At 38.6% G+C, this 25921-nt stretch overlaps 1 non-coding gene across 1 annotated transcript; it reads left to right on the top strand.

The window, feature by feature from the left end:
- Positions 1 to 9657: 9657 nt before the first annotated feature.
- LOC128586912 (U6 spliceosomal RNA) lies at positions 9658 to 9764 on the top strand. The gene has a single exon (XR_008380369.1). It is a non-coding gene; the product is annotated as a U6 spliceosomal RNA (small nuclear RNA).
- Positions 9765 to 25921: the final 16157 nt, after the last annotated feature.

Here is a 25921-nt window from a genome sequence, read left to right as displayed (position 1 = left end):
ATACTAGCCCATTTTCATTCTTTACATCCTTATTCTATAATCTTTTTTTCTATTTTTTAAATTTCTTCTGTTACTTTTTTGTTAACAACTAAGACACAAGCATACACATTAGCCTAGGTCTACACAGAGTCAGGATCATCAATATCGCTGTCTTACAGCCTCACATTTTCTTCCACTGGGAGGTCTTCCTGGGCAAAAACATGCAGGGAACTGCCATCACCTGTGATGATAATGCCTTTTTCTGCAATGTCTCCTGAAGGGCCTGCCTGAGGCTGTCTTATATTTAGCTTACTTTTTATAAGTAGAAAGAGTACACTCTAAAATATGATAGAAAGTACAGTATAGCAAATACATAAACCAGTAATTTATCATCATTCATTACACATAAGCAAGTCATTTGTTATTATAGTAATATTATGTATTACATACCGTACCATATTAAGTATTATGTACTGTATACAATTGTATGTGTTCTCTTATAAAACTGGCAACACAGTAGGTTTGTTTGCACCAGCATTGCCACAAACATGAGTAATGCATTACATTATGACATTATGACAGATATGACATCACTAGGTAATAGGAATTTCTCAGCCTCATACTCTTATGGGACCACCGTAACATATGGTTGAATAGAAAACCTAAGAAAGGATACTTTTTCTTCCATTCCTGAGATACTTTACTAAGAAGAATATGTTCCAGCTCCATCCATGTAAACATGAAAGAGGTAAAGTCGCCATCTTTCTTTAAGGCTGTGTAATATTCCATGGTGTACATGTACCACAATTTATTAATCCATCGTGGATCGATGGGCACTTGGGCTTTTTCCGTGACTTAGCAATTATGAATTGGGCTACAATAAACATTCTAGTACAAATATCTTTGTTATGATGTGATTTTTGGTCTTCTGGGTATATGCCTAGTAGAGGAATTATAAGATTGACATGAAAGCTATAACCCAGTTATAACCCAAGAATAGGGGGGAAGGGGGAAAGGGAGGGGAGGGAGGGGGGAAGTAGATAGAGGGAGGGTGATTGGTGGGATTACAAGGTGCATCTTACAAGGGTATATGTGAAACTTAGTAAATGTGCAATGTAAATGTCTTAGCACAATAACTAAGAAAATGCCAGGAAGGCCATGTTAACCAGTGTGATGAAAATGTGTCAAACGGTCTATAAAACCAGTGTATGGTGCCCCATGATTGCATTAATGTACACAGCTAAGATTTAATAAAAAAAAAAAAAAAAAACCGGAAAACCTAAGAAAGGTAACAGGAAGCTGCGGTTTAACCTTCTTTCTCTCTCAGCATGAACCTGGACCAGCTTACCTTCTCCTCTAAGTTACTTTCACATCTCTGTCCTTTGTTTTCACATCTCTGTCCTTTGTTTTCACAACCCAAATCATAAAAAGGTGGACTGCACTTACTGTTCTCAATTTTCTCGGTTCCTCTTTATGCCCTATTCAACACTGTCTAGTCCATACTGCATTGCTATAAAGGAATACCCGAGGCTGGGTGATTTATAAAGAAAAGAGGTTATTTGGCTCACAGTTTTGCAGACTGTACAAGAAACTCAGCACCAGCATCTGCTTCTTGTGAGGGCCTCAGGAAGCTTTAGTCAAGATAGAAGGTGAAGGTGGAGCAGGCGTGTCACAGGACAAGAGAAAGAGCAATAGAGAGAGAAGGAGGAGCCAGCTTCCTTAAATAGTCAGCTCACAAGTGAATTAACAGAGCAAGAACTCACTCATTACCCGGGGGATGGCACCAAGTCATCCATGAGGGATCTGCCCCTGTGATCCAGACACCTGTCACCAGACCCCACCTCCGACACTGAGGATCAAATTTCAACATGAGACGTGGAGGAGAAAACCTCCAAACTATATCAAATACTATTAATAGGTACTTGCTAAAATCATCAAAGGATTCCGAGTTGCCTAAACTTTTAAAACTTGAACTGAGCAATATTCAAAAGGAAACTTATCACGTCTCTGCAATATAACCCAAACAATCTCTAATTAGAAGAAAAAAATACTTTTCCTACAGAAAAGTCTAAGATCCTATTTATATACAAGTCCTAGAAAACGAAAGAAATCCACAGTTAAGGAAAGTAAATCAGCATGGTTGCTGGAGGATGAGGTGGTGGGAGAGGTCTTTGGAAGGATTACAAAGGAACATAAAGAATCTTTGGTGTGTGATGAATACGTTCATTATCTCTATTGTGATCATGATTTTACTGGTCTATTCATATGTCAAAACTTAGCAAATTGTGTGCTTTAAATATGTGTGGTCAGTTTTACTTCAATAAGGTTATTATAATCTACTCAATTTATCCAAACTGGAAACGAACAAAATCCACAAAGGAAAGTGGACAACAATTAACAAGTGAAGATTTAAAATAATTATATGCTTATAAGTAGACTAGTCACATTAATTACACAGCAGAGACTGACAAGCTGGATTTAAAAAGTAAGTGCTACTGTATACTCCCTATAAGAAATCAATCTTGGTTTGACACCTATAGCTCAGTGGTTAGGGCACTGGCCACAAACACCAACACAGGTGGGTTTGAACCTGGCCCGGGCCTGCTAAACAACAATGACAACTGCAACAAAAAAATAGCTGGGCATTGTGGTTAGCGCTTGTAGTCCCAGCTACTTGGGAAGCTGAGGCAAAACAATTGCTAAAGCCAAAGCCTTAGAAGTTGCTGTGAGCTGTGATAGTACAGCACTCTACTGTAGCTGACATAGAGAGACTCTGTCTCAAAACCAAAAACAAACAAACAAAAATCTTAAATATTCAGGGAAAGATAGTGGAAAGTAAGAGGAAGGAAAGGAATATACCATGAAAACAATAAGATAGGAAAACTGGCCTAACTTATTATCAGACAAAACAGACCAAAAGACATATACAGGAATCTTCAAAACAGCTATATTCATAATAGATAAAACATGTCCATTAATAGTAGAATTAAAAATTGCATATTCATCCTAAGAAATAGTCATACTAATAAAAAGACCAAACTATTATAATACAATGTACAGTAACATATACGATATGAATATGAACAAAATAACATGAATTGCTACAAGCAATAATATAGATGCAGGTCGCAGATATAAGTATATAGACAGCATAACTTCATTTTTGCCTAAAGAAGAGGCAAAACTCATCTATGGTGATACAAGACAAAATAACATAGGGATACCAGTGGGAAGGGACACAAAGGGATCTCCTAGGTAGCTGGACATGTTCTATATCTTGATCTGGTTGCTAGTTAGCTGGGTATAGATGCACTAAAATTCATCAAATCATACACTTAAAATGTGTACATTTTTCTGTATGAGGTTTTTTGTTGTTATTTTGTCTGTTTGTTTTGAGGCAGAGTCTCACTTTATCACCCTGGGTGGAATGCCCTGGTGTCATAACTCACAGCAACTTCAAATTCTAAGGCTCAAGCCATCCTCTTGCCTCAGCCTCCCAAGTAGCTGAGACTATAGGTACCTACCACAACTCCTGGCTAGCTTTTCTATTTTTTAGTAGAGACAGGGTCTTGCTCTTGCTCAGGCTTATCTCAAACTTCTGAGTTCAAGCAATTCCACCCACTTAGCCTCCCAGAGTGCTAGGATTACAGGCATGAGCCACCATACCTGGCCCATTTTGCTCTATGTCGTAACTTCAACATAAACATTTTTTAAGTCAATAAGATTTAAAAAAACAAAAACTTGATAATTCTATAACATTCTGAGTAAATTAGATATGACTAATTACCAAAAAAAATGGATCCAAAAAAGATAGCTGGTATTGAGAGGTGATGGGAATAGCAGTTGAAGGATAGGGAATTAACAGCTCCTGACTTAAATTATTTTTCTTAATTCTGTAGGCAGTTAAGTTATGCTTCCCATTTATTTTTAAAAACAAATTAAATCAATGATGGCTATTATATGAACCCAATTTCTCCATTATTCCTAAAATGTTTTAAGTCAAGTCAATGCAGCCTGGGACCAACACACATGCACATCAGGACTATCCTAGTCCTCCTAAAAACTAACAAAATGCTATCATGATACAGTAAACTGAGCAGCTTAAACAATAGAGACTTTTCTCACAGTTATGAAAGCTGAGAAGTCCAAGATCAAGATGCTGGACAATTCAGTTTCTGGTGAGGATGCTCTTCCTACCTCACAGATAGCTCCTTTCTTGCTATGTCCTCACGTAGTGGAGACAGAGAGAGATTAAGGACCCATTTTTATGACCACATTAAACTTCAATTACCTTCCAAAGATCCTATCTCCAGATACAGTCACATTGTGAGTTAGAAATTCAGCATATGAATTTGGTAAGGACACAATTCAGTCCATACATAGCTAAGACGAAGAAAAGATGCTTAGAGAGTCATTAACAGAGTATCTAATTCCAAAAGAATGTTCAGACAGTTAAATAGTGATTTTTTTAGCACTTATAAAATACCTTTGTTTCATGCCACTTCATAACACTGAATTCAATGTCTTACAAAATGACAGAAAATTGAACTCACCCATTTAATGACATCTGGATAAGCTGCAACATCTGGATTTAATGTTTAAAATAAATTTAAAACCAGAAAATGTCTTATTTTTTATTTTAATCTTGTCTCATTTATTTCAATGGGGAAAGAGCTTAGGCAATAACATCTGTTCCTGAGCCTTGGGAAAGGAGTGCATATGTATGAAACATACAATCATAAACAGACCAGTCAGGGGACAAAGACTCTTTGAGCTTAAAAATGGAATGACAGGCAGCAGTAAAAGCTAGATGGGTCTCTGAGAAGAAGAAGAAAAATGTTTCCAGAATAATAGCAGGCAAAGAAAGATTCTCCAGAGAATGATAATAATTATGAATTTTCTTAAAGTCTTTTGTTTTTACGTGGCAGCAAATAGTCAAGATTTAGTGGATAGTCATTATTGGTCTGCAAAGCTCTCTGGAGTATAATAACAAATGGCTGTCTTAAATTCCAACATAAAGGACATATATATATTCATATATTTTTAAATAGCAAATACCAATTCTTTCATGTTATAGTGTTATAACTGCTAGCTACAGAAGAGAATCTGGAATGAGGATCTCATTCCTAATTTTTTTTTTTATTATTAAATCATAGCTGTGTACAATAATGTGATCATGGGGCATGATACACTAGTTTCATAGACCGTTTAACACATTTTCATGACACTGGTTAACATAGCCTTCCTGGCATTTTCTTAGTTATTGTGCTAAGACATTTACATTCCACATTTACTAAGTTTCACATATACTCTTGTAAGATGCACCGCAGGTGTAATCCCACCAATCCCCCTCCCTCTGCCCACCTCCCCCCTCCCTCCCCTCCCTTTCCCCCTTCCCTCTATTCTTAGGTTGTAACTGGGTTATAGCTTTCATGTGAAAGCCATAAATTAGTTTCATAGTAGGGCTGAGTACATTGGATACTTTTTCTTCCATTCTTGAGATACTTTACTTAGAAGAATATGTTCTAGCTCCATCCACGTAAACATGGAAGAGGTAAAGTCTCCATCTTTCTTTAAGGCTGTATAATATTCCATGGTGTACATATACCACAATTTATTAATCCATTCATGGATCGATGGGCACGTGGGCTTTTTCCATGATTTAGCAATTATGAATAGGGCTGCAATAAACATGGTTAATTAAGTAGCTCATTAATGAAATCAAGGGTCAAACACTTTCCATGTTTATAATACATTATCTTCAGCTCATCTTCATGATTTTTAAACTGGTTTAGGTAGTCCCAAATGTGGAAGACACATTTGGCTTGAAAAATAAGAATATTTCCTATGATGCTTCCATTCGTTGTTTTTGTTTCTGTTGTTAAATAAAATCTTCCCTAGACACTTCCCAGTAGATTCTCCCTTAGTCTCCATGAAAGAGGAGAAGAGGGAGGGAGGGAAAGTATCTGATATCATCAGCCTTCCTAATAGAAGGAAAGCTCTGTTATCAAGGAGCAGAGTTGAGGACAGAAAATAACTCTTGGGCATGTGACCAGTGATGACTGCTAAACCTTCACTATAAAATTTTAGGAAAGGGGTAAGCGAGAAAATACAATGGAGTTGATAGGCGCAGATATCCTGCAGAATTTGCTAGAATCTTGTAAGCTTAGGATAGTCATTGTGATCTTTCATTTTCTCATACATAAAAATAATGCATATGTTTAAAAATAGCTATGAATTAGAAACAAAATATATGTAAGCATTATGTGGAAGCTAATGTATAGAATATACTCAGTAATTAATACCTATTATTACATTAAAACAGTTCTATTAACACATGACTATTACTAACAGAATTATACACTTCATTTTTTTTATTCTTTATAGGTTCATCTTCATATTCTTTTCTTTCCTAATTTCTAGAGTTAATGTTTTTACAGACTGATGTAGATTAAAAAATTAAATTGTTTAATGGTGTAGAACAAGTCCATGAAGTAAAATAAAATGAAAGTAGATACAGCAAATAATGGCAAAACACTACTTTTTTTTTTTTTGCAAAACACTATTTCTTTCTTTTTGTTTTTTTTTTTGTTTTGTTTTTAGAGACAGAGTCTCACTTTGTCACCCTCAGTAGAGTGCTGTGGCATCACAGGTCACAGCAACTTCCAACTCCTGGGATTAGGTGATTCTCTTACTTCAGCCTCCGGAGTATTTGGGCCTACAGGCACCTGCCACAACACCCGACTATTTTTTTGTTGCAGATTGGCTGGGGCTGGGTTTGAACTAGCCACCCTCGGTATATGGGGCCGGCACTCTACTCACTGAGCCATAGGTGACACCCCAAAACACTATTTCTCGAAATTCAAAATCTTGGGCAGTGCTTGTGGCTCAATGGAGTAGGGCGCCATCCCCATATGCCAGAGGGTTCAAACCCAGCCCTGGCCAGAAACTGCGAAATTCAAAATCTCATTTTACTAAGAGAAGACCTAATACATACATAAGTGTTTAATAATATCAAATAAATAAATAATCCAGTGAGTTGCCCATGGCTAGGAGCTGGATACTGCAGCTCAAGGAGAAAAATGACTTCAAACACCATGTTGATTCAACATGTTAAATGGTATCAGTGAAATTTTAGTGCTTATGCATACCATTAATTCAAAATTCCTTTTTTTTTGTTTTGTTCTTATTGTTCCTAGAAATCCCCTCAGAGCTTAAAGGAAAGTGGACAATAAAATAACCACACTTTTTTATGAAACTAGGAGAAACTAAACTTTTCAAACTCTAAAATTGGTGAAAAGGCTGCTGAAAATAGCTGGAGTTGACCAAGGAGATCAAGAATCCTAAGGGAAGAAGTAGCGGAGGGACACGACACAATGATAACTTAGGGGCAAGAAAACTCGGTATCTCCATGTATCAGAAGGAACCTGGGAATTACATTTCTTGAAAATGAAAGACCACCAATAAGGATCAAAAGCTGCTGTAAGAAGCATTACTGGATGTTTTTGGTTGTGAGAAGCAAAGGAGGCAGGGCAAGATGCTAAATTCACATAGACAACCGTGTTTTCAGGAACCAGACTACCTCATGGGCAGTGGAGAAAAGAACTGCCTTTATGTTGATCAAGACGCCTTTCTCCCTTGTACAAAGGTAAACAAAAGCTACATCATCTTATATACTCAATGTCCCAAATCCCAGCCTACCTGGAATATCATCTACAACTCTTTTATATGTACTATCTTCCTGCAAATAGCTAGTCCAGGGAGAAAATAACCTCTTTTGATAGTGAGCAATAAAAAAAAGCAGGAGGTGAGTAAGAGAAAAAAATTAAGTAAAGAACACTTACCAGGGAGCAGGTGAAAACTGTGACCACATATTTCTCCATGAATTTTAATTAAATAAAGTAATTGCTTCATAAGCAAGACCACAAACAGAAGATTTCAGTCAGAAGACTGTAAGAAAACTGCAAGAAATAAAATATAAGCTATAAGAATACAAGAAAGAAGTCAAAGAAACTTATATCATCACAAAAATGAAAACAATATTAAAAAGAACACAAAGAATAAACTACAGAAATTATAGTAGAGAGAAAATAACATAAATATGAGTAAACAAAGTTAATGAAAATAAAGTATTTTGAAGCACTAGGCTAACAGTGATAGAGACAAAAGTACAAAGAGATCCAAGATACACATAAAAAAAGTTCCTGAATAAGAAAACAAAACTGATGGAGGAAAATATTTAAAGGTATAATGAAAGAGGATAATAATATATTTGGTCCTCAAACTGGTAGAATAAGAGGTCCTTAACTTCACTACCCTCCACAGAAAGTTTAACGAACAAATATCCACAAACAAGAACACCTTTGTGAAAATCCCAAAATTGGAAGTAAGTTTGAGTCACCTGCATGATCCACAGGACAGGTTGGGAGAAATGGTCTCCTTTGATTGTGTTGTCCCTCCCCACTCCCCAAGTCTTCACAGCACCACCCAATGAGGGTTTCCTAGAGACTACACTTTCTATAGAGGGAAAAGAGAGCCAGAGAGGATGCCCTGTTTCACTGGCATTCTGAGATACTTCCCAGGAAGTCCACTCCTGTCTCACCTAAAGGGAAGACAGGGGAAAACAGCATGGCTAGACCACCTGGGGTCAGGTAGAAACAAAACAAGGAGGCAGAGCACATAAATCTTGGTGGCAATTCTTTGTACTTGCCAAGAGAGGTACCAGGTAATGGTGTAGCCCACCCACAAAGATGAGCTGGTTGCTCCAAAAATTTTAGGAAATTTCTATCTGGCTTGACTCCTTAGATAGATAGTCTCTAGGATTAGCCTCTTTCTACCCTGGGGTCCTATCTAGGGAAGGAAACCACTGACAAAGCAAATTTTAGCAAAAAGCAAAATCTAGTTGCACCACATCCAGTACTTTACACAGTGCTAGACTCAGCTTAAAGTCCAACTCAAGGCCCTGCATAGGCAGAAAAGCAAAGCGTGACTGTGCACTGAACAAAGCAGGTGGCTCTGTCCATCTTAACCAGTGACTCCACCTAACCTTGGGATACTCCAGCAACCATGTCCAATATCTGAACTCAAATAGTTGTACAAACTACCCAGGGAATACAACCTGTGTCCTGGCTTGATCTGAAGTGATTGCAGTGCTCATCTAGTAGCTCAACCTATATGCAGAGCCCAGTCAGCTATCCCATTCTGAACTCAGAGAAGAAGTAGTAACCCAACCATCTAGAGAACCTAAAATCAAGCCCTTCCCTCCCCTGGTCACCACCAGCTGGCCCATTGAGAATCAATGAAAAACACCAGTAAAATTGGGAAAAGGTGGGTGTCCCTCAAATATGCAGATACCAATGCAAGGACGCAAAGACTCCAGAGATTCAGGAAATCATGCCACCTCCAAGAGAAACTAACAAAGACACAATGATGACCTAAAGAAAGGCAAATCTATGAGATAACAAAAAATTTGGAATAATCTTCCTAAAGAAAGTCAGAAAAATTAAATAAAATTTGAAAAACAACACCTTAAAATGATAAATTTGACAAAGAATTAAAAACAATAATTAAAAAAAAAATAGAAATCCTAGAGATGAAGAACACAATGGCTGACCTGGAAAATGTAACGGAAAGTTTAATAGCCGGATCAATCAAGCTGCAGAAAGAATCGGTGAGCTTGTGCTCACTTCAGCAGCACATATACTAATATTGGAACAATACAGAGAAGATTAGCATGGCCCCTGTGCAAAGAGGACACACAAGTTCATGAAGCTTTCCATATTTTTGAAACACATTCTTCTTAGTAAAGTATCACAAGAATGGAAAAGCAAGTATCCAATGTACTCCATACTAATATGAAGCCAGTAGACAAACTAATACACATCCACGTAAGAGAGAAACTCAATTTAATTGAAGTTGAGGTGAGGGAGAAAGAGGAAGAGGAGGGAGGGGGATTGGTGTGCTCCCACTTAATGGGCACAATGTAATTGTGTGCCACACTTCTTGGGTGTGGGACACAACTATAAGAGGGACTCTAACTAACAAAAATAAACATTGTAACCTAGGCTGTTTGTACCCTCATATTGATCTGAAATTTAAAAAGAGCAAAAAAAAAAAGTAAAACAAACAAAAAAACTCCAAAAAATTAGTGAGCTTGAAGACAAAACATTTAAAATTATCTAGTCAAAGAAACAAAAATTGTATCAGCTGCTGACGGCTGTTAGTCAAAATTTTATCTCTCTGAGAACAGATACATTTTATGAAGAACATAATTAGCATTGTGAATTATTGAAAGATGATTTCTATAGGAATGCAGCATTTCTGTGTGATATCATGTCAAATCAAAATGACTTGAACATTTCTTTGCAAGGTAAAACTAAGTCTATACATGATATGTGGAAAAGATCCAAACATTAAAAAAAAAAAAAGCTATTTTTCAAAACACTTCTTCAAAAGGAAATTATATATGACACTTCTTCAAAAGGAAATTATATATGAGCATTTTCCCCAGTAAGCAAAAATCACTGATGAACAAGATGATATATGCAAATTATTTGTAGAATATGCATAGTTGTTACAGACCTTTTAGTTGAAGAATACAAGGGGAATGTTTCTGACTTTGACAATCATGACATTACACTCAAATTAGCATGTCAGCCTTACCTAGTTGATATCACCAAGACACTAAGACACTTAAAGATCTGCAGATACAACTGATTGAACTCTCAGTGGATGACATGTTCAAGTTATTTTCAAAGTCATTGTCTGATGCTAAGAAAGATCCGATCAAAACACGGAAAAATGCAATAGAATATCCATACCTTCAGTAACATGTTTGAAAAATTCTTTCTTGCTTTCCAACCACTTATTGCTATGAATCTACATTCTCCTACCTAACCCAAATCAAGAAGCCCTTAAGGTCACAAATGACTCATGACTTATCTAGAGGATCAACTGCAACCACAGACCTCCATGCTACCAAATATTCAAATACTTTCCAACAAAAAAGCAAATACACCAATGTTATTACAAGGTTAGTTAACTTTAAAATTAACAAGTAAGTCTGGACACAGTGACTCAACACCTATAATCTTAGCACTCTGGGACGCTGAGGCGGGTGGATTGCCTGAACTCAGGAGTTCGAGAACAGCCTGAGAAAGACTGAGACCCTGTCTCTAAAAAAATATAGCCAGGTATTGTGGTGGGCGCCTGTACTCCCTGCTATTCAGGAGGCTGAGGCAAGAGGATCACTTGACCCCAGGAGATGGAGGTTGCTGTTCGCTATGACGCCATGACACTCTACCAAGGGTGACAAAGTAAGACTCTGTCTCAAAAAACAAAACAAAAATAAATAAATAAAATTAACAAATAGTTTTCATATTTTGAAATTATTAAGTACATAATAGCTAGATTTTTATTAATACAGAACAATGTACTTTTAAAAATAATATACATTTTAAAATACATCTCACTGAAGTTTCCTGACTGTGCCTTATTTGATTACAGCTAAATTAATGCAATCTTCCAACATGGAATGTTTCTCTACCTCTGGTCTAGAATCCAGAATATATATGTATAACACCTACAATTCAAAAGTAAAGGTAACCCATAAAAGGGCAAAGAATTTAAATAGGCATTTCTCCATAAAAGACAGGCAAAAGCATAATAGACACATATAAAGATGGTAAATATAATTATCCATAAAGGAAATGCAAACTGAAACTGATATCACTTCACACCCACTCAGATGGCTATCATCAAAAAGAACAGATAATAGCAAGTACGGGCAAGGGCCCAGCGAAATCGGAACCTACACCGCCTGCTGCTGGGAATGTAAAATGTTTCAGCTGATACAGAAAACTTTCTGACATTTCCTCAAAAGTTTAAATATAAAGTTATTATATTACCCAGCAAGTCCATTCCTGAAATGAAAATATGTGTCTACATATAAACTTCACCATGAATATTTATAGCAGCATTATTCATAGTAGCTATCAACAGATGAATGGATATAAGCAAAATCTGACATGTTAGTACACTGGGATACTATGTCACAGAAAAGAATCACGTATTTATCCGTGTTATAATACAGATGACCCTTAACAACATTATGGTAAAAGAAAGAAGACAGATACAGGTACTGTATAATGCCATTCATAAAAAATACCCAGAACAAGTAAATCCAAAGAGAAGGTAATTAGTGCTTGCCTGGGGAGGTGATGGGATGATGGGGAGGGAGGAATGGAGACTGATGGCTAATGTGCATGTACTTTCTTTTTAGGGTAATATATATATTCTAACATTAATTTGTGACGATAGTTCACAGCTCTGGAAATACTAAAAATCGCTATGCACTTAAATAAGTGAATTTCACATTGCGTGCCATCTATCTCCACAAAGGTATAAAAGGAAGGAGACTATTATTTAGTGGGTAACTGCTTCTAATTCCCTCTCTTCCCAACTTTTCAGCACTGAATCAAGAGTAGGGGTATTTGGTAGACTCCCTGCTGACAATTTAGGACTGGAGGAGGAAAGTTTTAGAAGATGTCAGTTGTGTTATATTGGGGTGTCCAAACATAGTGTTACTTCTTTGACTGTCTTTGGAAATACTTTTATTCAATGTGCTATGTTTATGCCTCTTTTGGGTTTCTAACCTTTGCCAAACCTGTCCCGCTGTGACGTTGGTGAGCCCAGTGTACATCGTGGTTGTATGAACACGGTGCAGAGCTATTTAAGGGCTCACGTGCATCTCCGTCCCCACCAATTTCCTATTACTTCATGCTTGGAAGTGCCCTGTTGTTGTTATAGCATCGAACACAAAGTCTGACCAGGGTGAGAGGATGTCAACGGAAAGTCCTACCTTAGGCTGTAACCACAAAGCTTATACGTAGGTCACTATGAAAGTTTTGAGACAGTCTGTGTTGTGGTCCAAGAAACACAGTCGACAGCATCCTTTCTGATTCACCTGTGCCAGTTTCAACTTCCATGGCTCATCAGTGTTGCTGGGAGAGCTTCATTTGTTTCCTTCCACACAGGTGTTGTTTCTTGATTTTTGTGTATCTCAAAATTCTCATAATGACCCACATTTCTGGACTTACTCTGAGACATAAGGGTATCAGTGAGACTGTTCTGGAACAGTAAATAACCAGAGTCTTAGTTTTTTGTTTTTGTTTTCCCCTGGATAACCTTCAGTATTATGTCAAGTTCTCCTTAGAAATATAACTTCTCTGGAAATGCAATCTCAATAACTTAACCTTGAGACTGATCTTCCTGGGTGTCTTCAAATCTATCGTTCTTTATGGCCCTCAGCTCATGTGCTTACTAACTAGGTGGGTATAGACTGGTAATTTTTAGATAGTACATACTGTCAAATATCTTTTGAGTTTATTGTCATTAGTATGCCCGGTTAGTGAGACTCTTTTGCTAGCTTCTTTTATTCCTCGTTTCCTTAATTCTATAAAATAGGATGAAAACATACACTTTGGGGTACAAGTATGTTTGTTTACAAATACATGCATACAAGCCTCTCTAAGTACAGATACTGGGGTCTTGAATCCCTAGCCAGTGCCCAGAATGTTTGTAGCTGCAAAATGTTAGATAAATTACAGTGAAAGTAACCATCATCTCTCCCTGTAAACCTCCCAAACACATTTCTTTTCAGAAATAAGGCTTTGGCTTATGTTCAAGAAAAAAATGAAAACAAAATTGAGAGAAAGGTTTTTTCTAGAGTAAGATGATAGCTTTGGAAGAGGTACTTTTTGGCCAATTAGAGTAAGTAACATTAGATTCATGAAGACAAAGAAAAGCTAAATTTAGGACCTTGTGTCCAAAGCATACTAACTCTTTAGGCCCCAATCCTTTTATTTCCTGTCCTGATGCTAACTTCCGATAACCAACGTGGCCCAGGTTCCTGGCTGTGGAGCTTACTACTCATCTCTACCCAAGCTATGTTACCAAATTTTCCAAGAAAGAAAGAGATATTCTGGAAGGGTAGATTTCTTTTTCTTTCTTTTTTTTTTTATGTCACCATTTTGTTATTTATTTATTTTTATTTATTATTAAATCATAGCTGTGTACATCAATGCAATCATGGGGCACCATACACTGGTTTTATAAACAGTTTGACACATTTTCATCACACTGGTTAGCATAGCCTTCCTGGCATTTTCTTAGTTATTGTGTTAAGACAATTATATTCTACATTTACTAAGTTTCACATGTACACCCTTGTAATATGCACCATAGGTGTAATCCCACCAATAACTCTCCCTCCTCCCAAATCCTCCCCCCTCCCTCCCCTCCCTCTCCCTCTTCCCCATATTCTTAGGTTATAACTGGGTTATAGCTTTCATGTGAAAGCCATCAATTAGTTTCATAGTAGGGCTGAGTACATTGGGTACTTTTTCTTCCATTCTTGAGATACTTTACTAAGAAGAGCATGTTCCAGCTCCATCATGTAAACATGAAAGAGGTAAAGTCTCCATCTTTCTTTAAGGCTACATAATATATCATGGTGTACATATACCACAATTTATTAATCCATTCGTGGATCGATGGGCACTTGGGCTTTTTCTGTGACTTAGCAATTATGAATTGGGCTACAATAAACATTCTGGTACAAATATCTTTGTTATAATGTGATTTTTGGTCTTCTGGGTATATACCTAGTAGAGGAATTATAGGATTGAATGGTAGATCTATTTTTGGATCTCTAAGTGTTCTCCACACATCTTTCCAAAAGGAATGTATTAATTTGCATTCCCACTAGCAGTGGTACTGGCACATGGTATTGGCACAAAAGCAGAGAAGTAGATGTCTGGAACAGAATAGAGAACCAAGAGATGGATCCAGCTACTTACCGTTATTTGATCTTTGACAAGCCAATTAAAAACATTCAGTGGGGAAAAGATTCCCTATTTAACAAATGGTGCTGGGTGAACTGGCTGGCAACCTGTAGAAGACTGAAACTGGACCCACACCTTTCACCATTACCTAAGACTCTCACTGGATTAAAGATTTAAACTTAAGACATGGAAGGGTAGATTTCTAAATGATTGGCTCATAGATAAGTTTATTTTGTCTGTCTTTTCAGAAGTCTCCAATCCTATCTTGTTTTTAAAAATTGATATTAAGCTACATATCATATACTCTGTGAGCCAGACATGATGAAATTTCCACACTTGGCGTTGGGTTTTAATCAAATTATACCTCTGCTTGTTACCTAGTATCAATTTAAAATTTTCCAAAGCTTTAGGGATGAGAGCAGAGTTTACTTGTTAAAGTTTCTAGGAGACATTTTAGCCAAACTGTTTATAAATTGTGCCTGTGTGTTTGCCTGAAAGCCTTCTCTTGTCTCCTCCCTTCCTACTCAATGAGAAGCTGGTTTATTACCGTGGAGTTCTGTCCATTGTTTGGGTCAGCACTGTTCTCCCCCTGTGCCATACAGTGCCAGGCTGGGTGTGGCTTCCTTGCCTTTTTCTTTCTGCTGAGGTTTTGCCAGGACCTAGGAATGAACAGACTGATGATGCAACAGACAGGTGTGATTAGATTGGTAGTTCACTTCCCGCTTGTTTCCCAGGCACTGGGAACGATGCAACCCCAACTCTTCTGACGTGATCTTATTTCTGCGTATTTTGTAACTCTCATGGGCATGAGTGAGATTGGAGAGAAAAAGAGATTGAAATGCTGAAAGGACAGGACCAGAGCAGACGTTGCTCCCTGCAGCTTGCCTTTGATCCGGGCATTAAGTGATCCCTGGTCGGGGCCATTGCTTATTGTGTGCTTGAATAAATTTTGGAATGATGTAAGTGACTTTTGTTAATAAAGGCAAAGAAGCAAACAAATTGAAATTTGTGTATTGGATCACAGAGGGCAGTTAAAACAAAATGATGTGTAACAGTTCAAAATGACAGAGTGATCAAAAGTCTATCAGATGAATGTTATCGAAGGGCCAGCAGATGTATGAACCTTAATATCATTGAGCTTGAAAGCTGGCCCAAATAATTAAGCAGCACAGGAAGGGCAGTTTATGATGCTATGGGGTGCACTGCACACTAAATATAGTCTGAATACTTACGAACCAAGTGATATAACAACAGCAATCATAAAAGAAAGAGGTGATTCAAGCAGAAATAGAAACGCGCTGGAGGGAGCAACTGTAATTCACTCAGACTATGGTGGATAAATGGGACTTTTACAAAAAATCTGTATGGGCGTAGAAATGCTAAATAGCTTAGTAATAATGCTGATATAATACTCGTCTAATTCTACTGTTCCCTTTTATACTTTAGCCAAGTATTACAATAAAAAGAAATTTCTCATCAACTACATGGCTAGCCTAAGATACATCTACATATTTTATAAATAAAGACAGGATGAATACCTGACTTTGTTGTTCTATTATTTACAGGTTTTCAAAATTATGGCTGTTCATTGAGCATCTTCCAGGGGTTGCACTATGGTTGTGTTTTTGTATCATTATGAATTCACGGTTTTGAATACACTTGATGTGTTTCACTCCATTACGGGCATTATTCATGTCAGTGCTTAACTTGTTCCATCTTTGTCTACTGGGAGTGTTTTCAAGGTGATTCCTGGGTCCTTTTGACATAACAACAATTTCTGATATACAGGATTTCTCAAGCTTACTTCTTTGTCTAGGCCAGGAATCAGTCATTTCTCTAAGAAGAGCTGATTCCTTTGGAAATAGTATTTAGAAATATTAATCTGGGTTCCAGGAGAACTCATGGTCCTTTTCAGTAATTAAAATAATACATATAGGTACAATGTTCACGTATAAGGCACTCTTCTTGGGTAAAGGATGCAACTAAACTCAGATTTACCTTACAAATCCAAAGAATGTAACCTAATTCTACATACCTCCATATCAACCCAAGATCAATTTTAAAAGTAGACGTACTTAAAATAACCCATCATTTATGATGGTATTTCCAAATCAAATTTTCAAGTAGAGAAATTATACTTAACTTTTTCGATTGCATACTTTTTTACATTTTTATGGATTTGTTGAGGGTCCATTGCATATTTTTATATGTTCTTTCCACAACTAAAATCTCATTTCTTCAACATCAACATAATTACCTGTTTAATCTATAACCATATCAAGAAAAAAACACACAAAAAGTACCAACACTACAGCAAAGACATGATTACTGAAAATAGTTTATAATTTGGGGAGTGAGGGGGTTGTCTTTAGCGTGTATACACTAGTCATGCATAGTCAAATTAATGTTGTTTAAAGCTCTTCAAAACAATTCCTCTTTTGTGTGGTTATGCCTCCAACTTGATACACTGTTGTGTTCCTTTGTTTCATTTTCCTTTCACTTTTTAGAGATGTTCTTTAAAATGTATGCTGTGTTTTATGATCATGTAATGTATTTACATGATTTTAAAGTTAATTTTACAAAACAAGACAAATATACTTTTAACATTTTTCAGATTTTATATGTCATAATTTTTAACACATTTTCTGGAGGCTTAGCCTTGATCTTGGTTCTCCAGGATTTTCCATGGTTCTGTGAGCTACTGAATGTCTTTTTGATAAACTCCTTCCTGCTTGGTCTGCTAGAATTGGCTTCTGTTGCTTGCAGCTAAGAACCTTGACTAATATTGAGAAATGACTTTTGGGTGGGCAACCAACTTCATTTGCTTCCCTGGGACTAGCCTTTGCATGAATAAAATCTCACTAAGTGACAGATTTGAAAGTTCTTTTTTTTTTTTATTTTTTTTATTATTTTTTTTTTGTGTGTGGGTTTTGGCCGGGGCTGGGTTTGAACCTGCCACCTTCGGCATATGGGACTGGCGCCCTACCACTTTGAGCCACAGGCGCCACCCAGATTTGAAAGTTCTTAAAGTTTCTATTGCACCTTTCTTACTTTCTTACCTTGGTCTACATTCCCGTAACTAAGGGAAATCACACAAGTGATTCGCCAAAAAAGAGGTTTTAAAAAATGCTTCAGGACAGCATTTGGTCTCTTCCTCTAGACTTGGGAGAGGCTGGAATAAATCTGGGGTACCTACCCGTTTCAGTTGGCACCTCTGCCTTGCCTGGTTATGTACAGTTTTACATACATTTCAAGAAGTTCATTATAATCCCCAAGGATTCCTGGTCTATTCCTGGTTCTTCTCCAAAAGAAGATTGAGAGGCTTATGTTCATCAGGAGCCTCCAATTACTGCGCTGCGGCCACCAGTGTGCTGTCAGAGAGTATTTTCCTTTATTAAATAACAAAACACACAGCTCTATAGGGCCCTGCCTCCTGGAACTGTCAGTGACCTCTGATTTAAGTAGAATATCAATTTCTCTCTTCAAGTTCAATGAAATCTGAATTGTAAGGGTCATTACAGAGAAGTTATGAGAGAACTCAGTTTCTCCCATCTGTACTTGGGAACACATGCCACCCTGAAAAAAGTGGGAGGTTTAAATACTACGGATTAGTTCTGGCAATGAAATGTAGAAATGTCGTATTAAAATAGCATAACTTGCTCTTTTGCCATGCCTTCTACAAACTTTAGACATTTCCGATCATAGCATATTTTCTACTTGTTCTTTGGCAGCAAAAATACCTTTTAGGCACCATTCAAGTGAGTCCAGCACTTTGCACACAACTTTAATTCTTGGAGAAGATAGAAATGTATTAGGCTGTAATTCCCAGTGTTCTATAGAACATTTTCCTAGGGGCATTCATTGGTGTGCACACAGAACATTCCTCATTCATATGAAGTTGGTAACTTCTTCAGACGTCATACAGCCTGTGAGCATGACAGAACGTTTCAGTCACAATCCCGCTGCCAGGCACTTATCTTAACATTCTTCTTTCTAGTGTTCCCTGAGAACACTGGTCCCCAACATTTTGGGCATCAGGGACCAGTTTCATGGAAGACAATTTTTCCATGGATGAGTTGGGCAGGCATTAGACTCTCATAAGGAGCATGCAACCTAGCTCCCTTGCATATGCAGGTTACAGTAGGGTTCAGGCTACTAATGCTGCTACTTAGGTGGCAGAGCTCAGGTGGTGATGTGAGTGATGGGGAGCAGCCAGAAGCTTCACTGGCTCACTGCCACTCACCTCCTACTGGGTGGCCAGTTCTTAACAGGCCGTGGACCGGTACTGAGGATGGGTACTGGTACACAGCCCAGCGGCTAGGGACCTCAGCCCTAGAACATGTCTTGGAAGTATAAACCCCGTACCTGTACTGAGGGCTCACCAGATGCCAGGCACCACTCTGCAGCTTCGTCCTACATGGTTCTACAGCATCATCTCAGCTAATTACCACACCAACTCTATGAAATCCATGTACTATTGTGCTATCTTACAGGTAAAAAAAATGAAGGCACAGGAATAGCACTTTGCTCGGGATTACATAGCCAGTAATGAGCTATGCATAATAAAATGTATGATGTAATAAGTAAAGCGTACAAGGTGCCAAAAATCAAACCCAGACATTGACTTCTGAACCTCTTAACCACTGCATTTGGCCCCTTTCTAACAGAAAATGCTACCATAGAAGTATCTCAACCACTTATTAGCTTTTATGACACATCTTACAAAGAGAGTGAGGCTATAAATTGTCTTTTGTAGAGGTTTTATTCGTCTCTGTCAAAAGGATGAAATATTTTTCTCTAAATCAAATCATCCAATAAAACTAAATTGTACAGCCCAGTGAAAATATACTTTCAACTTACCAGGAACAAATTTAATAGTCTTACTTATATAGGAAAAGAACCATTATTTGAAATCTATCTTCATTTTTTGTACCTGCAAACTGATTAAAATTTTGCTAGTAATTGATCTAATGAGAAGTTAATGGTTACCTACTCCTTTTATCTAGGATCATAAACAAGAATTGCCAAGTCAAATCATAGACGTATATATTCATGAGACTATTAGAGCACAAAGCAACATTCAAGTAGCAGCAGATGAATTTTTAAATGTTTTATGATAGTTGATTGTGTGTGTGTGTGTAACATAAACAGGAGACACTGCTCTTCCCAACTGTTGTGCTTTTAGAGAAATTAGTAAGATGCACTGGTTAAATGCTATTATTAATATATACATATATGATCTAGCACACAATCAGTATTTTCCAGAGTTGAAAGAGCCCAGAATTTGGTGAGAATTCAGTTCAAAATAGTTCTGTGCTTAACAGTTATGCGACTTTTTGCAAGTTATGGAATCTTGCTGAGCCAAAGTTTCTTAATCTGACATAAACGGGAACACAACTCATCTTGTGAGGAGGTTGTTGAGATTAAGTGTGGTGACACACGCGGAATACACAGTGTCTGGCACTTTGAACGTCAGTTTCACTCCTCTCCTCCCTCTGTCTTCTATTCTCTCCTCTCTTAGGAAGGAATGGTGAGACGTGGGGGACAGAGCTTAGGGGTAGAGCTGCCTTCTGCTTAGGAGAAGCCTGGGAAGGACTGAGAAAGCCTGGTGGGTCTAGGGAAGAGGAAGAGTGCAGCAGAGGCCTCAGATTCAACTTAAAAAAATAAAAAAAAGAAAAAGAACGGCTTAAAGTCCCTTTGCATTTATGCAACCAGCGTCAGCAGGACAGGAAAGGAGTGGGAGATTCCGGTGGAGACGTGACTGACTTGCCCTCACCTCCCTTAGTTCTGTGCCCTTTCACAGGTGGGGTCTGCAGAGCAAAGATGAAGTCCTTAGGATTGTAGGGAGGAATAAGTTGGAGAGAAGGCTGCTGCTTCACCTCTGTGATAGGAGGCAAGATGGAGTTGAGTGGACGAACCCCTCTGCACCACAGCGTTGCTCTGCAGAACCCCTGAAACTCCCCAGGCAATGACAAAACCAAGCTAGTGCCACAGCTGACAACCTGCTGTTGATCCCAGGGCTTGCTCCCTTCCCCTGGCAGTACCTGACTCCAGGTAGCCAGGGGATGCTCGCTCCACCACCAGAGCCAACTTCCCCTCGTTGGCTGAAGGCATGCCACCCGTGACTGCGTCTCCTCAGATCTTACTCTCACAGAACATCTCCAGGCAATTTGGGCAGGTCAGCTCTGAGCACTATTCTACAAGTCAATGCAGGAAACTCAGCCAGGAGCCTGCTCTTCTCAGCTCTTTCCTGGCCAGCCCCTTCTTGTATTCAGAGAGGCCCTCCCTGCAACATGGAAAAAAGTGTAGACCTTGTTTCCAGGTCACTGTCTATCATATTACCTGTCTGATTTCCTTCTAGCACTTATTCCTATTCAAAATGTTACTTATGGGTGGCGCCTGTGGTTCAGTGTGGTTCAGTGAGTAGGGCACCGGCCCCATATACCGAGGGTGGCGGCTTCAAACCCAGCCCCGGCTGAACTGTAACCAAAAAATAGCCAGGCGTTGTGGCGGGCGCCTGTAGTCCCAGCTGCTCAGGAGGCTGAGGCAGGAGAATCGCGGAAGCCCAAGAGCTAGAGGTTGCTGTGAGTCCTGCGACATCATGGCACTCTACCGAAGGCAGTAAAGTGAGACTCTGTCTCTACAAAAAAAAAAAAAAAATGTTACTTATTTAGGAGCATTTTTTTTCCCCCTCACATGAAAGCTAGCTCTACCAAAACAAGAACTTTGCCTGTGTGACTTAGAGGTTGGCAAACTACTGCCAGTGGGCTAAATATGGCCTACTGCCTGTTTTTGTAAATAAAGTTTTATTGGAATACATCTGGGCCCATTTATTGACATCTATTTGGGCAAGTACTACAATAGCAGAGTTGAGTTGTTGAGACAGACACTGTCCCACAACACTTAAAATATTTGTTATTATCTGGCCCTTTATAGAAGAAGGTTCCCAATTTGAGGTCCAACTCATTGCTCTAGCAAGAGAGCGGTACTTGGTATATAGTAGGCACTGGGTAATATTAATGTATAAATAATCACTACACAGAAGAGTGAGGCCACCTGTCTCAGGGAAAGATGTCCCCCGTGATAGGTTTTGGATGCTGTTTAGATGCTGTTGCACTGAAAGGTTGTATTAATATGAGTAGCTGAAGAGTCATAACAGATAACAATTACACTTACTTCAAAACTTTTCCATTGCTTTTTCTTAGAGCTGGTGGTGGTATGTTTGGTAGGAGTCAGGACTGAGTTCCTACTTTATTTTCAGAGCTATATTAAACCAATGGATCTGATCCAGAAATATACCCATTTTCTCAGACATAATCATTTTTCTCCAAAGTTCATTTTACAAGACAATACAAATAAATTTCATTTTAAAAGATAATATTAATTATTTAAAACATAAGAATCAACATCAGTACTTCCTTTTTCAGTCTTTATCCCAAACATAAGAAAAAAATTCCAAGTTGTATTCATAATAGTATGAAAAATGTTCTTCTTTCCTTTCTGATTTAACATAAATATTTTCTTGTGTATTATAATAGTAGTTCATTAGTGGCAAGTCATATAAATGGTGACTAGGTAAAAAAGGGAAGTGTATCGAAAAGTTTTAGGGTAGCAAACAGAGTCAAAGGAAGTTTAAGTAGCAGAACAGACTCTTCAGGGAGCCAAAAGAACAGATCAGGTATGGCTGTTTCTTGCCTTGCATCTCTCAGAGCAATATTCAAATTTCTGAGCAGGCATTAGTCTCTACCTGTAATCCTAGCACTTTGGGAGGCTGATGTGGGCAAGTTGCTTGAGCTCAGGAGTTCAAGACCAGCCTGAGCAAGAGTGAGACTTTGTCTCTACTAAAATAGAAAAATTAGCCAGACATTGTGGTGGGTGCCTATAGCACCAGCTACTCAGGAGGCTGAGGCAAAAGGATCTCTTAAGCCCAAGAGTTTGAGGTTGCTGTGAGCTACCTTACATCACAGCACTCTATCATCACAGCACTCTATCAGAGTGAGACTCTGTCTCAAAATAAAAAAAATTCAAATTTCTGGCAAAGAAAGTCGTCTGACTAGCCCCACAGGCGTTTTGTGGCCTCCTTGGTCATGCTACTAGGATATTTTGATGAACAGTTCACCAAGGGTGAATGCAATCAGAGAAAGGAAGTGTGCCCCCTGAATTCCACGGTAATGTTACTAAAAGGAGAGAAGGGAGCACAGGCAAAGACAGCTGTCCACTGTTTTAGTCCATTTTGTGCCGCTATCCTAGAGACTTGTTCATGTATAAAGAACAGAAATTTATTCTCTCACAATTCTGGAGGCTGTGAAGTCCAAGATTAAGGCACTGGCCTCTGGTGGGGGCCTTCTCACTGTATCCTCACACCATGGAAGGGCAAGGCTGTGTCCTCACATGGCAGAAGAGCAAAGGAGAGGGAACTCCTCCCACCGACCCTTTTATTACAGCATGAATCCATTCAGGAGGGCAGAGCCTTCATTCAGGAGGGTGGAGCCTTCATGGCCAAACATTTCACAAAAGGCCCTACCTCCCAGAACAGTTGCATTGGTAATTAAGCTTCCAACACATGAATTTGGGGGGGCAATTCAGACTGCGGTATCCACTCTAACATGTTGTTATAAACTCTTCATAAATTAGCTTAGACTGGTTGTAAAATTAATGTAAGATTAAATTTAAAAGGGGAGAATTGTTCTTTGTCTCTAATCCCACAGATGTTTATTATTACTCATTCACCTCTCTGACATTTTGCCATCTCTGAGCATTACAGCTATTCCAGGCGGCCTTTCTTTGACCTTGTTTGGTCCTGTGGATATTTTAGTAAGACACATAGGGATTTGATCCTCATTATTAGTTGGGGTGATTGGCAGGGGTGCCCTAGAACAACAGAGGAATTCCACAGCATTCTACAGAATGGGTTAAGTAAAATTCTGTACTAGGGAAAACTTCCAGAGCCAAGGTCAGGAAGAGAAGGAAATTCAGGGAATTTCCTGCATGAAGGGACACGCTGAGACTGGAGATGTGCTGATAACGTGTAGCTTGGGTTTGCATTCCAGGAGAGAGACTCAATTGTTCGGTGCACTGTGTTTTTATAAGGTTTTATACAGAAGGAATTGACCAGCTGTTTAGAGGATGCTGCTGCCCAGCACCACGGGGAACCCTGGGAAGCTGAGCTTAGAAGGGAACCTGGTTTCAACTAGCTCCTCATGCAGGCGACCCACAGTCAGTGCATCAGGTGGCATGTGGCATTTTTCTCAGGTCGAGGACCCGTATGTTTGTATAGTAAGTAAGAGAAAGGAGAAGTCAAAGCAAAATTTTCCACACTCAAAACTGAAACCATAGGTGTTGCCCCACCCATTACCCTCCCTCCACCCATGGGTACAGGCGAAACTTACTCAAGGCAGAATACAAACGTCTACATACAATAACTAAGAAAATGCCAAAAAGGCTACGTTGAACAGTTTGATGAGAATATTTCAGACTGTATATGAAACCCGCACATTGTACCCCTTGATTGCACTAATGTACACAGCTATGATTTAACAATAAAAAAAATAATAAAACAAAAAACTCAAACCAACCTTATGTGTATAAGCATGTGGTTTTTTACTGGAAAGTGAGATGTGCTGTTTTGTAGCACTTTTTCCTGCCATGGTCACCAGGTGCTTTTCTTTCTCTTTCTCTCTCTCTCTCCTGTTGCCTCCCACTTATAATGTTCTTACCTGCGATAAAGGTAGTTGGCTTCATATTTCTTAGGCTCCTTCTTACTCACACTGCCTATAAGTCTATATTTATAGAGTCAAATATAGAAATGATGTGGCAAATCAAAAAATGCCTCAATGGCTGAGTTTTCTTTAATTATGTCATATTAAAATGTTATTTGTAGATTTTTATATTGAGTCAATCTAGTCTCAGAACGGCTTTTATACCCCCAAATACCTCTTGACAGGTAGTTGCTAAGCTGCCAGTTGGGCATGACAGTTTTATAGCTGGTATATGATTTACTCATCTTTAGTTCATGGTTGCAAGGTAGACCCTAAAAGATGGCACCCCCACACCATTTAACAATACAGTGGAAAGAGTGAGAAACTTGGAATCTGGAAATGGAGGTCACTTTAGTTCAATTTGCAAAGTAGCTGTGTAGCCTCAGGACAGTGAATCTACATCTCTGGTCCTCTGGTGGTGGTATGAGTCCTCCCTCTCTGTCATCTCTTAGGTGTTTTCCAAGCATTCTCTTTTCCTCTTAAAATCTGGGAGACTAGCCAGGTGCTGTGGCTCACGCCTGTAATCCTAGCACTCTGCGAGGCCAAAGCAGATGGATTGCTTGAGCTCAGGAGTTCAAGACCAGCCTGTGTAAGAGCAAGACTTCATCTTTACTAAAAATAGCTGGGTGCTGTGTCAGGTGCCTGTAGTCTCAGCTACTCAAGAGGCTGAGGCAAGAGGAGCTGTTGAGCCCTAGAGTTTGAGGTTGTTGTGAGTATAATGCCATGGCACTCAACCAGGGGGACAGAGAGGTAGAGACCTTGTAAGAAAAGAAAAGAAAAGGAAGGGAAGGGAAGGGAAGAGGGAAAGAAAATCTGGGAGACCAAGGAACGTCTACCTCCTGTTCTCCATCCCTGCCTGGTCCACTCACAGCCAATATGTCAGGTGCTCACTGTGTCCACATGGGTGTGAGGAAAGCATGGGCTCAGATTCTCCTCTTACCCATGTCCTTTCCTAGTATCCTTTTAGAACCATATATTTTCTAAAGCAAGTTTTTTTACTGTCCTTTTTCTTGTCTTTTGATCTTTCTTCACAAGTACCAGGGGACAATTTTCTCTCTCTCAATCTCTCTCTTTTTTACAATTAAGCATGGTCAGTTGCTATTATTCCTCTTTACTCTTTCTAATTATTTCAGTTAAAGAATCAACTTGATGGAACTAAAAGAAATTATCCTTGATTTTCAAATATCTTCATACACTACCTTTTATAAGAGAGAGAAGGAATACCAGCTGACAAAATAATCCACCTGCCATCTTCCAAAACTTTTTTCTATGTTTTTTTTTTTTTGTAGAGACAGAGTCTTACTTTATGGCCCTTGGTAGAGTGCCGTGGCCTCACTCAGC

The sequence above is a fragment of the Nycticebus coucang genome, chromosome 5 (assembly GCF_027406575.1).
Source record: "Nycticebus coucang isolate mNycCou1 chromosome 5, mNycCou1.pri, whole genome shotgun sequence".
Taxonomy (NCBI): Eukaryota; Metazoa; Chordata; class Mammalia; order Primates; family Lorisidae; genus Nycticebus; species Nycticebus coucang.
This window is presented reverse-complemented; position numbering and strand designations above follow the sequence as displayed.